This window comes from Arachis ipaensis, chromosome B1, assembly GCF_059453495.1.
Source record: "Arachis ipaensis isolate K30076 ecotype BB chromosome B1, ASM5945349v1, whole genome shotgun sequence".
In the NCBI taxonomy this organism is placed as follows: Eukaryota; Viridiplantae; Streptophyta; class Magnoliopsida; order Fabales; family Fabaceae; genus Arachis; species Arachis ipaensis.
Window position 1 is genome coordinate 45,551,839 of NC_142436.1, and position 16,546 is coordinate 45,568,384.

Below are 16,546 nucleotides of genomic sequence, written 5' to 3' on the forward strand. Positions count from 1 at the left end.
CTTAAACGAATGAAAACCAAACTCAAAAACCCCTACCGGCAGAGTTTACCGGTTACGGCAGTGGGGTTTCGGGTGGCAGAAGCGGCCAGAAGCTTCGGCGGTGGTTTCAGCAGCCACAACAACTTCCCCATTGACCATACCCAGAAAACCACAACCACTGCAGCAGCTAGGAGGCCGGCGGCCATGGCGGCAGCTTTTGACGGCAGCGGCAGCAAGGGTGGCAGAACAACCCACCACCATCGTGTCTCACCTTCTCTGCAAGCTCCCTCGCACACGTTCTTCCTCTGTTTGCGCCTCCAACGACATCGGCGATGGCAACTTCTATGGCGACGGCGAGGTGACATTGGCGGTGATGGCTTTCCTCAGCGACGACTGCACGAACAGCAGCAGCGGTGCGAATCTTCCTCCCTCTTCGTATCTCTCTCTCTGTCCGATCTCTCTCTCTCCTCCTCCTCTGGCGTGGGACACGGCAGCAAGTTCAATGGAGGCGATGACAGCAAGAAACGACGGTAGTGGTGGCTATTCCTCCCCTGTGCGCACGCTCTTTCCTTTGTTCTGTGGCTACGGTTCGTGGCTTCCTCCCCTTTAATGGCGGCACGACGGCGCGTCAGCAGTGATGCCCGCTGGCACCGTCCTCCTTCTCTTTCCCTCCTTCTCTTTACAACATTTTCCCCTCCCTTTCTTTCTGTGCGTGTGTTCTGTTGGGAAAGAGGGGGGCTGCGGCTGCTGGATTTGGGAAAAGGGTAGTTGGGTTAGGGTTTCAGGGTTAGGGTTTTCCCAATTTGGGAATTTAGGTTGTAATTTTAATTAAATTAGGAGATAGAGTATTTCATTAAAAATCTAATTTAATCCCTTTAAATTACTTTAAAACATTAATTAAATTATCAATTTGCTAATTAACTCTCAATCAAGTATTCTAATTTAAAATATAAGATAATATAATTAATAAAAATTAAAGTATAAAATTCTTTTTCTTTTACAACTACTAAGACTTGTAATTTAAATATAGAAAATTATTCAATAATTATGAAACTATGTAAAATTTCCATTTTAATTGCCAAAACTTGATTTAATTATTCTCAATGAAATAATTTTTTTGAAATTAAAATCGCTAATAAATAAATAAATTTGGAATCACTCAAAATAGGATTTTTCAAAAGTTCTGGGTCTTACATTCTACCCACCTTAGAAAAATTTTCGTCCTCGAAAATTAAAGTAGCACACAAAATATTACATAGCTTTGATACTTTACTTTCGAATACTTTAGAAGAGCAACAGATTTTGGCATATATATAAATTTTCAAATACCGGATAAGGCATAAGACTTAGATATAATGGAAGAGTGTGGTGTTAAGCAAAAATTACAAGATAGGCTCAAAATAAAGAGGTTATATGGTGTCAACATCAAGGGCTTTAACATAGCTCACTATCACAACTCCCAACTGTACTGTAAGAACCGCAATTAATCAACTGGTTAATTAAGTGATTAATTGCCCTAAATTAGACTTTGAAAAGCTAGAGTGAGAATTTGAGGATTTAAAGGTGATTTCTGGACTCAGTCGGTCTTTCTGAGTCAGAAAATGTGCTTTCTATAAAAAACCGTAAAAAACTGCGAACCGGCAGTTAAACCAGTTGAACCGGTTCAAGTCTGGCCGGTACCGCATGAGAAAAAGTGAAAACCGGAAAAAACCTTAGAAAAATGCTAAAAATGAAAAACCGGGCGTTAATTTTAAAGGTTTGACCCGAAGCTGGGCCAAACGGGCTAAAAACGCTAACGGTTAGACCGGGCCCAAGTTGGGCCCAAGCCCAACATATATAAACACTAAGTGAACCCTTTTCACCTTCATTAAACACACACACATCAGAATTGGAAGAAGGAGAGGAGAAGAGATTGAGTACTATTCATCTCAATCTTCCAACGCCCATATCTTGAGCTAAAGAGCTCCGATCGCTTCACTGTTTGCGGCTACACGTTTTTCATAAAGAGCTCTACAAAACCCATATAAGAAATTGGTAAGAAAAATTCGAAATCTTCTCAGTTCATCTCTTGAAAATTTTGGGTACCTAGGGCTTGTGATTAAGTGAGTTTTTGTGATTCTTGGTGTTTAGGTTCACTTTAAGCCTTGCTTAGCCTTGGGTTTTGACATCCAAATCGGTTGGAAGAGGTAAGAGCCACTAAACCCTTGTGAGTTTATGTTAAATTGGAAGCCTAGGTTGATTTGAAGTGATTTGTATGCAGTGACGGATTCGGAAAATTTTGGTAGTGGGGGCAAAATTTTTATAAGTAAAAATAATATGTGTATATAAAAAATTAAATATTAAATTATCTATTAACCACTATATATCTGTGTATAAATACATGTATTGTTTAACTTATTTTTATTATGTATTTTATATTTTAATATATATTTTATATAGATAATTATTTTTAATGTGCATATAACAAGATTATTGTTATGATTATATTTTGTTATTGTAAAATATGATTAACTTTCAAAATATCTAATATACGAATTAAAACACTAAAATAGTAATTTAAATAATAATAATAATATATAATTTTAAATTCTATTGTTTTAGGTTTTATATTTTTAAAAAATTAAGTAATTTTTCTCTTAACACTACCATCAAAATTTCTCTCTTTCCATATATATTACTAAACAATTATTTAGAAATTCACTTCCTAACACAATTAGAAACCGACTCTTATTGATATTCATAGTTAAAAAAGTTCTTTCAATTAATACAGTTGCTATGCAAAAATTAAAGCTAATTTAAAAGAAAATAAATAATATTCTTTTGAGTTGATTTTTAAAAAGAACACTAATTTCGTTTAAATATGAGAATTGAACATTCTAACGAATATCTGATATAAAATTTTTAAATTGATGATTAAGTACCAAAAATTGAGTAAAAAATTATTATGGGGTCAAATTTAATAATTTAATGGGGGCAAATAAATATTATTATCATATACTACTCAAAAAAATTTTAAATTGTAGTGGGGGCGCTTGCCCCCACATAACCACCCTTAGAACCGTCCCTGTTTGTATGCATATAGTTTGATTATTGTGACTTTGGGAGCTTTTGGAACTTAATTGTGCTTATTGGAGTGGAAGTGAAAGCTTGGTTTGTGGTTGGGAGCTTATTTGGGCTAAATTGAAGTTTTGGTGCATAAAGGGAATCGGCCAATGTATGGTTTCAGTTTCCTCTATGTAGTATGTAATATTCATGGACACTTAGGCTAGTGACCCATAGGATAGGTTTGAATTATAATGGTTGATGAGCTGTTTGAAAAATTAATGTATGATGATTTATGATGGTGTGATGATTATTGAGGTGAATTTATGATGATTGATAATGTTAAGCTATATGTGAAATTAATGTTAACGATATGGTTATGTGATTTGAAGAGTTGAATGGGGATTATTGTGGTATTGCATGATTGGTATTGATGGTTGGAAAATGGTGAAATGTGATGAAAAGATGTGGTAAGTGATGAATTTTTGACCCAAGAGGGTAGTTGTGCTATAAATGGGAGGTTGACGTTGTTTTGGTTGGAGGTGGTTTAAGAATTGTGAACATTTGGTAAATTGTGGCTTTTAGTGAAATTGGATTTTTGGTGAACTTTGCTCGATCATAACTTTTGCCTCGGTTTTCGAAACTGATTAAAATTTATTTACAATTAAAGATCTTTGAAAACCCTTTAAATCGATATAAAGTTTGTGAAATTTGGAATTTGGTATAGGAAGTTATGATCATTCAAAGTTGGTGTTAAAAATCTGAAATTCTGCAAAGTTGCAGAATTTCATGATTTCTGATATGTGCGGGTGCACACACCTGTGTGGACGCACACCCTGCGAGAATTTTGACCTGTGCGCATGCACAAGTAGGGAAGTGCGTTCTATTTTCAGCGCTAGCACAGCTTGTGCGCGCACATATCTAAGGAAAAACTTCAACCTGTTCGGACGCACAGGTCTGTGCGGACGCACACGTCATGTTTCTTAAATTTTTCTTGTTTTTCAACTATTCTACCTTCCCAACAAGGTTGTAAGCTTCTATAACACAATTTTAAGACTTTTGGGCCTAGTTTTGAGTATTAGAACATGGGATATAACTTAAGAGTTATAGTACATGATTTTATGATAAATTTAGAAAACGGAGGCCTAGATTTCTGGCGTGCTGAGGAAGGTTTGACGTTATGTGAAGGATGATTGATATATGAGATTGAGGAATGATGAACTGTTGATGTTTGAAAACTGAGATATGAATGGACAGTGGTTGAGATGAGTCAGGGACTCTGAATGAGATGATGGATCCATGTATACTGAAAATGTTTTCTGAAAACCACTGATATATTATTTTTACTGAGATTATGAGACGCTATGCGCCCGGCAGGGACGGCGGTAGGATCCCGCCTGTCGAGGTAGCGGCGGTGGCGTAAGGGCGGTGGTTTGTGCCGCTTGCGTTGAGATGTGAGGTCTGTGGCAAGAGTATCCCGCTCACATCCCTTCGGATCTATAGGCGTGCAGGCGCCAGTACCTGGACAGTGATCCGGGCACTATATCTCGGGGGTTCCCAAATGAGAAATCCAAAGGGATACGTCTCCATGGAGATGTATCGGGTTGGCAGTTGAACCGACAATGTGATATCACAGCCAGTAGGGTAGGCATTCATCATATGCATTTTCTATCTGTTTGTTTGCTTTTCCGACTTGTAATTGTATGCCTAATTGAATAACATGCCTATTTGCTTACTTGATCTACTTGCCTTGTATGCTTTTACTTGTGAATTACTTTCATTGTTATTAATTGTGCTTTCTACTGGGATTGATGAGGTTTGGAAGGCAGTGGCGATGGGATCACATGGAGGATAGGTTGGTGAAGGCTGTAGGACAGTGGTGTTTGGTTAGAATAGAAATACCTCAAGATAGATTACCCGGTTTAATTATGATAAGGTTTATATTATGCTTATTTGTTTTAGAATGCTTTAAGCTTGAATCTTGTGATGGATATGGAGCTTAGGATTGCCTTTGGCGTCTCGGGGTCTTATATCTTACATCACTGGGCACTGTTACCATACTGAAAACCTCCGGTTCTCATACCATATCTTTGTTGTGTTTTTCAGATGTAGGTCGCAACCCACCTCGGTGAGTTGCTTTGGATGGTGACAGAAGCGGAGGATCCTGGATTCTTTTGGAGTCTTTTGGTTTATCTTGTGTATACATCTCTCTTTTGTATTTTGTTTAGCCTAGAGGCTTGTATTATGAGAGAAAAACTTGTATAAGCTGTTTTTAAACTGTCAGGTTTCTGTATGGTCTGTATATGGCTAGCTGGTTTAAACTCCACGAGTCGTGGCTAGTTTTCTTATGATATTACACTATTATACTATTACCTTGTTTATATCACTTCTGTTTCTTATGCCTTAAGATAGTAGCTTCGCTAGTACGCTTTGCGTTTTTGAAATCCTATTTTTGAGCTATATTCTTCATCGGGCTTCTAGATTATATTATTTCTTCTATATATTATACATATGAGCTTTAGAATTTTTGTAATCTCTGATTAACCTTTGCTTTACGGTGTGAGGTAAGGCTTAGGGTAATTAGGGTGTTACATATACTCTATCGAACAATTCATCCGTAAGTTTTCAACCTCATCAATCACGTTGCAACTCACTACCGGTCATAAGCCCAATATCAACAAAACCTTTTCATGTAAAACAAAACTCTACAACATTCTGTGGCATCGCACACTTACAGGCTTCACCTTCTGCCTCCACCAAAACCGTGTCCTAAGAACTAACGTATCGCTTGCTATATCTAAAGGTCGTGCGTGACATGAGCAAATCTCGAGTTTACTCAGGACACAAGATCTTAGAAGCAAAGATAAGTGACAAAGACGGTACTCATAAGAATTTGAAAGAATGAATGAAAATACAAACAAATAGGATGCACAAGAATGAAGATTGCAGGAAAGGGTTCAGCTGGTAACTTCAATGATAACACTTGAATAAAGGAAATTCGATAGAATTAATGCGAAGAAAAACAGTGTATTATTTTGAAACAAATTCAAGTTGAGTTGAAGAAGCATGAGGTTTGCAAAAAAGAATATCTCAAACCCAAGACAAAGCTTACAGAACTCAAGAGTACGTTTAAAATATTTTCGAATACATTGTTCATAAAAGAATCGAAAACTTGCGGAAAAATCACTTCGCAGTCTAAAAGAAAAGTTAAGCAACAACATTCTTCAAGAGAATAACAAAAGCATAAATTTGGCTTTACTTTAAAACAAAATGAACACAAGTTTGGCTAAGAGCTAAAATATTTCCTCAAATATCTTAGAAAGATAGTTAGGTGCACAACTTAACCAAAAGTAATTCATAAAACTCGGAAGAAAATCAAATGCTTGTTCAAAAATCCTCAAAGTTCATATTCAAACAAGCATGTATAAAAACTATAGCAAGGACGAAAGAGAAAGTTAAACTCTATTTAGAAAAGAAAGTCCAAGGTAAAAATTTGCTTATAAATTGGTAAAGGAAATAAGTAGTGCGTTACAAACGGACAGGTTTCTACTAAATAAGGAAGCTTTTCAAAACTTCATTTAAAATAGTGCATGCCCACTTTAAAATAACTTTGTCAAAAATGGAACAATGGTTTCAATTACAATCAAGCAACAAAAAAATTTGACTTACAATATCCTTAAAGAGAAAATCAAAACGTCTTTAAAAAGTTCAAAACAAAACTCCGAGAATATACTTGAAATCACCACCTCACAAGAACATTCAAGAAGATTAGGACGTACTAATAGGGAATCAACTCATCAATAGCAATTCTCGAGAAAGAATCTTCGACTAAGAACTCTGGCAAAAACAATGAGAGGATAAACGATGCACAAAATTAAAACAAATCAAGTTGACTCATATAAGGATGAGATTCATAAGAGAAGGGAAACTGAGATTGATGGTAGTGCTCACAAGAGGTAGAAGAGTGATTAAAAACAAGATCAAGCATGACATTCATAGAGATGAAAAGCTTAAGAAAGAACGAGTCCGTTCACAAGAAGAAAGATATGAGTCCAACATTTTCAAAGGAACAACAATGGCATAAACAATGTAGTATGCTAAACTAAACTCAAATAAGAAATAAATTAGGTGAAGTTTATCAAACGAAAATCAATCGGAATAAAAGCGAAAAGTATTTTCTTTCCAGAATTTTGAAAGATACCCCAAATAGATAATCAAATAAAGATATGCTTTGGAACTGTAGTAAAATTATTAGAAAATCAAATTGCATTTAAAGTAAGTGCAGTTCCGTAAACCAGTAAAAGTACAGGCGAGGTATTAGAAATAAATAGTTGTTAAACTGTATAAGGAATTTTCAAAGTTTTATATAGATAAGTGTATATCGAATCAACAGCAATTTTATAGAAATTTCAAAATTGGTTGTAATTACTGTCAAATAAGAGAAAAATGGAATCACAATTCCTCTAAGGATGAACTCAGAATAAGGACTTAAAAGGCACATCGCATTAAGATAAGTTCAAAGCTATATCAAAGAATACGTGAATCAAGAAGAAGAATTTAAACAGAGAAAGATAGATACCACAAGGATTTTAAACAAGCATATGCAATTAAGATCAAACAAGAATGCATATGAATAGAGGAGTAAGGTTGAAAAATCAAACTACTTTTCAAAAGGATTAGCAAACAAGAACTTCAAGTTAGGCTATGAAAGAACAAGTCGACTCGAATAGAATTCAAGACACAGGAACTGAATAACCTCGAGAAATAGTTTCTAACATTCCCAAAACCCGCGATTCGCTTTACCCAAAACTCGTATACCATCTATGATAACCCACTAGTGCTTTCATATACATAATTCGCTAGTATTAAGCCGGCCAAACTTAATACCAAGAAGTATGCAATGTAAGACTAACAGCGTTAATCAATAGACCGTCATGTGCATAAAGCTCTAATTCTCGTCATTTGACAAGACTATTGCATGACAGACACTTAGAATATGAAATTGAAGCATAGTCAGTCCATTCCTCAAGCTTTACAGGAAAGACTGCTTTGATACCATAATGTAACACCCTAACTATCAAAGCTTACGCTTCTGGCTGCCCTACTCTGATAACTCTGGTGTTATGACGACTTTGAAAGTATTTAATACTAAAATATGAGCCTGTTTAAAACTTTAAAGCGTATAACCGCTCCAAAATACTTTTTGATAGGTATCATGCATCCATACATATAATACAACTTATATAACTCACGAAGAATACATATATATATATATATATATATATATATATATATATATATATATTAATAATTTTACAAGCATTAACTAATACAATTCCTATCCCTCTTACAGAATGTATAAAGATAAAGGCAAGGGAACAATAATTAATAAATAAAGCAATACAAAACATCACGACAACAACAACTAGGTAAACTCTTCGTGACTTCTGCGTCCATATCCTAAAAAGGGAAACTTGTAGGGGGTGAGAACATCATCCTCGAAAGGTTCTCAGTAGAGGGTTTTTGAGAATGACTATAATAGGATACGTGAAGGTAAAACCGTTATAGTGATTAATAACCGTCTTATACATCTTTTCAAAACCAAAGGTTTAATATCAATATCTAAAATCCTCTCTGAAAGAGAAAGCTGTTAATTCCTCAATAAAATAAACCAAAAGCCTTTGTGAAAGTTTTCCTTACACAGTATGAATGACCAATCTATTCAAAGCATATGTTCATTAAGTCTATGCTGAACCAGTTTAGTTTTTCATACTTTTCTAAACCAAAAACACAAAACCAAACACAACCTTCGGCCCATCTCATAATCAACTATGGCCCTAGACTCAAACAATCCAAACAGCAGTCAATCCACCACAATCCAACAGAGTTTTAGTCGCAAACACACGTAGAAAAGTTCAAGCACAAACAAGCAGTTACGTCAAGTAGAACAGTTAACAGTTAAACACAATTAATCACATAGGCAAACCAAGTACAATATGCACACCCACACAATGTCACATAGATGCATATGATGAATGCATGTCCTAGTGGCTGATGAGTTTCACCTGTCAGTTATAAAGCCAACACGATAAGTCCTGGTAGCTAACCATTGGATTGTCCCTCCGACGTGCATCCCCAACTCGAGTTATTCACAATCATAATCATAATCACACAACACCCACACTGGTGTTTATCCACGGGGGCGAGCTCATCCGAAACTTTCACAGTGTCCAGCCACACTTACGACATAGGGTCAGCAGAGTTTCGAGTCTCAACCTGGAGCACGTGGTGGCTAGCCACTGCTTCTACCCAGGAAAACTTGTATCTCAGATAATTGGAAGTGCAACAATCACTTTATCAACTCAATAATCATCCATATTCATACTCAGCCATCTGGCTCATAACATATTCCACAATCAGCCATAATTCATTATCATATACAGCCATTCCGACTCATAACATATTCCACAATCAGTCATAATTCATTATCATATACAGCCATTCCGGCTCATAACATAATAGCACTTCCGCCATCCAACATCATAAAACTCATAAAATCATCATTCAAGCCATAAATCACTTTTTCTCAATTTACTTTACTCTGAAATTGAAAATTAATTCTTTTCAGCCTTGGATTTACAATTCCCATTCCTCAAATCATTTCAGCCTCATAAGCCACTTTTACTCAAAGTAGGTTCCCTTTTCAAAACAAAGACACCCTCATCATCCTCTTTCCAAAACTTTCAAAACCATGACAAATTAAAGATTTCTTCTGAAATATTCAAAATCATCCCTCCAAAAACAGGATTTTGTAACAAAAGTTCCTCGAAAGAGTCTCAAGTCTTTAGGGGAGAATAACATAATTCATTTCCTTAAATTCGTTAAAAATCTATAAAACCTTAATTTTCTTGATTTGAATAAATAAAAATAAGAATAGAATTTAAGCCAAACTGGTGCACGAAATTGTGATCTGCAGGCTCGAACAATCCCTGGTAATGGCTCCAAAGCTTGGTGCTTTGATCTTAATTCATGATTGTCACAACTTCGATACAACTAACCAGCAAGTGCACTGGGTCGTCCAAGTAATACCTTACGTGAGTAAGGGTCGAATCCCACGGAGATTGTTGGTATGAAGCAAGCTATGGTCACCTTGCAAATCTCAGTCAGGCGGATTTAAACATGATACTTTATTAGATTAAAATAAACAATAAAAGGGATAGAGATACTTATGTAGATTCATTGGCAGGGATTTCAGATAAGCGAATGGAGATGCTTTTCATTCCTCTGAACCTCTGCTTTCCTGCTATCTTCATCTAATTAGTCTTACTCCTTTCCATGGCTGGCTGTATGCAAGGGCATCACCGTTGTCAGTGGCTACATCCCCTCCTCTCAGTGAATCATATGCTCACGCACCCTGTCACGGCACGGCTATTCATCTGTCGGTTCTCGATCATGCTGGAATAGGATTCACCCTCCTTTTGCGTCTGTCACTAACGCCCAGCACTCGCGAGTTTGAAGCTCGTCACAGTCATTCAATCATTGAATCCTACTCGGAATACCACAGACAAGGTTTAGACTTTCCGGATTCTCTTGAATGCCGCCATCATTCTAGCTTACGCCACGAAGATTCCGGTTAGGAGATCTAAGAGATATTCATTCTAGCTTATTTCATGTAGAACGGAAGTGTTTGTCAGGCACGTGTTCATAGGGGAGATGGTGATGAGCGTCACACATAATCATCACCTTCATCACGTTCTTGGGTGCGAATGGATATCTTAGAAGCGAAATAAGATGAATTGGATAGAAAACAGTAGTACTTGCATTAATCTTTGAGGAACAGCAGAGCTCCACACCTTAATCCATGGAGTGTAGAAACTCTACCGTATGAAAATACATAAGTGAAGGTCCAGGCATGGCCGAGATGGCCAGCCCCCTAAAACGTGATCAAAGGATCATAAGGTAATCCAAAGATGGTCAAAAAGACGTCTAATACAATAGTAAGAGGTCCTATTTATAATAAACTAGTCACTAGGGTTTACATGAGTGAGTAATTGATGCATAAATCCACTTCCTGGGCCCACTTGGTGTGTGTTTGGGCTGAGCTTAAGTGTAGTACGTGCAGAGGCCATTTGTGGAGTTGAACGCCAGTTTCTGTGCCAGTTTGGGCGTTCAACTCTGGTTCTGGATCCTTTTCTGGCGCTGGACTCCAGATTTGGGCAGAAGGCTAGCGTTGAACGCCAGTTTACGTCATCAATTCTTGGCCAAAGTATGGACTATTATATATTGCTGGAAAGCCCTGGATGTCTACTTTCCAACGCAATTGGAAGCGCGCCATTTCGAGTTCTGTAGCTCCAGAAAATCCACTTTGAGTGCAGGGAGGTCAGAATCCAACAGCATCAGCAGTCCTTTTTCAACCTCTGAATCTGATTTTTGCTCAAGTCCCTCAATTTCAGCCAGAAAATACCTGAAATCACAGAAAAACACACAAACTCATAGTAAAGTCCAGAAATGTGAATTTAACATAAAAACTAAGGAAAACATCCCTAAAAGTAACTAGATCCTACTAAAAACATACTAAAAACAATGCCAAAAAGCGTATAAATTATCCGCTCATCACAACACCAAACTTAAATTGTTGCTTGTCCCCAAGCAACTGAAAATCAAATAGGATAAAAAGAAGAGAATATACTATAAATTCCAAACTATCAATGAAACATAGCTCCAATCATATGAGCGGGACTTATAGCTTTTTTGCCTCTTGAATAGTTTTGGCATCTCACTTTATCCATTGAGGTTCAGAATGATTGGCATCTATAGGAACTCAGAGTTCAGATAGTGTTATTGATTCTCCTAGTTCAGTATGATGATTCTTGAACACAGCTTCTTTATGAGTCTTGGCCGTGGCCCTAAGCACTTTGTTTTCCAGTATTACCACCGGATACATAAATGCCACAGACACATAATTGGGTGAACCTTTTCTGATTGTGACTCAGCTTTGCTAAAGTCCCCAATTAGAGGTGTCCAGGGTTCTTAAGCACACTCTTTGTTTGCTTTGGACCTTGACTTTAACCGCTCAGTCTCAAGTTTTCGCTTGACACCTACACGCCACAAGCACATGGTTAGGGACAGCTTGGTTTAGCCGCTTAGACCAGGATTTTATTCCTTTAGGCCCTCCTATCCACTGATGCTCAAAGCCTTGGGATCCTTTTTATTTGCCCTTGCCTTTTGGTTTTAAGGGTTATTTGGCTTTTTCTGCTTGCTTTTTCTTTCTATTTTTTTTTCTACATTTTTTTTTCGCCTATTTTTTTTTTCTTTGCAAGCTTTGTTCTTTGCTGCTTTTTCTTGCTTCAAGAATCATTTTTATGATTTTTCAGATTATCAAATAACATGTCTCCTAGTCATCATTCTTTCTAGAGCCAACATATTTAACATTCTTAAACAACAACTTCAAAAGACATATGCACTGTTCAAGCATACATTCAGAAAACAAGAAGCATTGTCACCACATCAATATAATTAAACTAAGTTCAAGGATAAATTCGAAACTCATGTACTTCTTGTTCTTTTGAATTAAAACAGTTTTTATTTAAGAGAGGTGATGGATTCATAGGACATTCATAACTTTAAGACAAAGTTACTAACTACTAATGATCATGTAATGAAGGCACAAACATAGATAAGCACATAACATAGAAAACGAAAAACAGAGAAAGTAAGAACAAGGAATGAGTCCACCTTAGTGATGTCCTTGAGCTCTTCTATGTCTCTTCCTTGTCTTTGCTGCTCCTCCTTCATTGCTTTTAGATCTTCTCTGATTTCATGAAGGATGATGGAGTGCTCCTGATGTTCCACCCTTAGTTGCTTCCAATAATTGTATGGAAGAAAATGAATCCCCTGAGGTATCTCAGGGATCTCTTGATTTGCAGTCAAATGTTCTACCACTGAGCTATAGATCCTTTACATAATTGTTTTAGCACACCAAACTTAGAATGTTGCTCGCCCTCGAGCAAAAGGAGAAGGAATAGATGAAGAAGAAGATGTGGAAATAAAAACTAGGATTATGAGGAGGTAAAGTGGGGATCCTGTGGGGTCCACAGATCCTGAGATGATCCTGTGGTGTCCACAGATCCTGAGGTGTCAAGGCATTTACATCCCTGCACCAATTTAGGCATGCAAAATGCCCTTGCACACAACTCTGGGCGTTCAGCGCCAGGTTGGTGCCCATTTTGGGCGTTCAACGCCCCTTTGCTGCCATTTCTGGCGTTGAACGCCAGAACCATGCTTGTTCTGGGCGTTCAGCGCCAGGATGCTCCCATTCTGGGCGTTCAGCGCCAGAACTATGCTCTGTTCTGGCGTTTGAACGCCAGACAGATGCTCCTCCAGGGTGTGATTTTTCTTCTGCTATTTTTGATTCCGTTTTCAATTTTTCTATTTATTTTGTGACTCCACATGATCATGAACCTAAGAAAACACGAAAAATAATAAAAATAAGAATTAGATAGACATTGGGTTGCCTCCCAACAAGCGCTTCTTTAATGTCAATAGCTTGACAGTGGGCTCTCATGGAGTCTCACAGATGTGCAGAGCTTTGTTGAGACTCTCCAACACCAAACTTAGAGTTTGGATATGGGAGTTCAACACCAAACTTAGAGTTTGGTTGTGGCCTCCCAATACCAAACTTAGAGTTTGACTGTGGGGGCTCTGGTTGACTCTGCTTTGAGAGAAGCTTTTCAAGCTTCCTCTCCATGGTTGCAGAGGGAGATCCTTGAGTTTTGAATACAAGGGAGTTCTCATTCCATTGAAGTACTATTTCACCTCTGTCAACATCAATCACAGCTCTTGTTGTGGCCAGGAAAGGTCTTCCTAGGATGATGGATTCATCCTCTTCCTTTCCAGTATCCAGGACTATGAAATCAGTAGGTACGTAAAGGCCCTCAACCTTTACTAATACATCTTCTACTTGTCCATAAGCCTGTCTTCTTGAGCTGTCTGCCATCTCTAGTGAGATTTTAGGAGCTTGCACCCCATAGATTCCCAGTTTCTCTATTACAGAGAGGGGCATGAGGTTTATTCCTGAACCAAGGTCACACAGAGCCTTAAAGATCATGGTGCCTATGGTACAGGGTATTATGAACTTTTCAGGATCCTGTTTCTTCTGAGGCAATGTCAGTTGATCCAAATCACTTAGTTCATTGATGAACAAGGGAGGTTCAACTTCCCAAGCATCAATGCCAAATAATTTGGCATTCAGCTTCATGATTGCACCAAGAAACTTGGCAGTTTGCTCTTCAGTAACATCCTCATTCTCTTCAGAAGAGGAATACTCATCAGAGCTTATGAAGGGCATAAAGAGGTTCAATGGACTCTCTATGGTCTCTAGATGAGCCTCAGAGTCCTTTGGTTCCCCAGAGGGAAGCTCCTTATTGATCACTGGACGTCCCTGGAGGTCTTCCTCCTTGGGATTCACGTCCTCTCCTCTCCTTACAGGTTCGGCCATGGCACTTATGTCAATGGCCTTGCACTCTCCTTTTGGGTTCTCTTCTGTATTGCTTGGGAGAGTACTAGGAGGGATTTCAGTGATCCTTTTACTCAGCTGGCCCACTGGTGCTTCCAGATTTCTAATGGAAGACCTTGTTTCATTCATGAAACTTACAGTGGCCTTAGATAGATCAGAGACTAGATTTGCTAAATTAGAAGCATTTTGTTCAGAGTTCTCTGTCTGTTGCTGAGTTGATGATGGAAAAGGTTTGCTATTGCTAAACCTGTTTCTTCCACCATTATTAAAGCCTTGTTGGGGCTTTTGATCCTTCCATGAGAAATTTGGATGATTTCTCCATGTTGAGTTATAGGTGTTTCCATAAGGTTCACCTAAGTAATTTACCTCTGCTATTGCAGGGTTCACAGGATCATAGGCTTCTTCTTCAGAAGATGCCTCTTGAGTACTGTTGGATGCAGCTTGCATTCCATGCAGACTCCGAGAAATCATATTGACTTGTTGAGTCAATATTTTGTTCTGAGCCAATATGGCATTCAGAGTATCAACCTCAAGAACTCCCTTCTTCATAGGCGTCCCATTACTCACAGGATTCCTTTCAGAAGTGTACATGAACTGGTTATTAGCAACCATGTCAATGAGTTCTTGAGCTTCTGCAGGCGTTTTCTTTAGGTGAATGGATCCACCTGCAGAAGTGTCCAGTGACATCTTTGATAGCTCAGATAAACCATCATAGAATATATCCAGGATGGTCCATTCTGAAAGCATGTCAGAAGGACACTTTTTGGTCAACTGTTTGTATCTTTCCCAAGCTTCATAGAGAGATTCACCTTCTTTCTGTCTGAAGGTTTGAACATCAGCTCTAAGCTTGCTCAGCTTTTGAGGAGGAAAGTACTTGGCTAAGAAAGCCGTGACCAGCTTATCCCAAGAGTTCAGGCTGTCTTTAGGTTGAGAATCCAACCATAATCTAGCTCTGTCTCTTACAGCAAAAGGGAAAAGCATGAGCATGTAGACTTCAGGATCTACTCCATTAGTCTTAACAGTATCACATATCTGCAAGAATTCAGTTAAGAACTGAAAAGGATCTTCAGATGGAAGTCCATGAAACTTGCAGTTCTGCTGCATCAGAGAAACTAATTGAGGTTTCAGCTCAAAGTTGTTTGCTCCAATGGCAGGAATGGAGATGCTTCTTCCATGTAAATTGGAATTAGGTGCAGTAAAGTCACCAAGCATCCTCCTTGCATTATTATTATTTTCGGCTGCCATCTCCTCTGCCTGTTCGAAAATTTCTGAAAGGTTATCTCTGGATTGTTGTATTTTATCTTCTCTTAATTTTCTCTTCAGAGTCCTTTCAGGTTCTGGATCTGCTTCCACAAGAGTGTTCTTATCCTTGCTCCTGCTCATATGACAAGGAAGAATGTCCAGAAAAATGATAATAATAATAGAGATTCTCTATACCACAGTATAGGGATCCCTTTGTGAGTGGAAGAGAAGGGGGAGACAAAGAATGTGATGTAAAGGAAGAAATGCAACTGTACGAATGGAAGAGATGTGAGATGAGATGTTAGGATATGAATGAATAAATAGAATAAGATAGGGGAGGGAAAATTTTCGAAAATTATTTTGAAAAAGAGTTAGTGATTTTTGAAAAATGGTTTTTGAAAAATGTTAGTATTTTTTTTCGAAATTTTTTTTTAAATTAAAATTAAAAATAATTAGTTAATTAAAAAGAAATTTTTGAAAAAGAGGGAAGATATTTTCGAAAATTAGAGAGAGAGAGTTAGTTAGGTAGTTTTGAAAAAGTTAAGAAACAAACAAAAAGTTAGTTAGTTAGTTGAAACAAATTTTGAAAAGATAAGAAGTTAGGAAGTTAGAGAAGATATTTTGAAACCAATTTTTTTGAAAAAGATAAGATAAGAAGATATTTTTGAAAAGATATGATAGAAATTAGTTTTTGAAAAAGATTTGATTTTTAAAATCTCAATTAATGACTTGATTCATAAGAAATCACAAGATATGATTCTAGAACTT

The 16,546-nt window shown here is 37.4% G+C and overlaps 1 non-coding gene across 1 annotated transcript; it reads left to right on the forward strand.

Annotated features, from left to right (window-relative positions):
- The first annotated feature begins 15,277 nt into the window (after positions 1-15,277).
- LOC148576423 (small nucleolar RNA R71) lies at positions 15,278-15,385 on the forward strand. The gene has a single exon (XR_015904156.1). It is a non-coding gene; the product is annotated as a small nucleolar RNA R71 (small nucleolar RNA).
- The last annotated feature ends 1,161 nt before the right edge of the window (positions 15,386-16,546 follow it).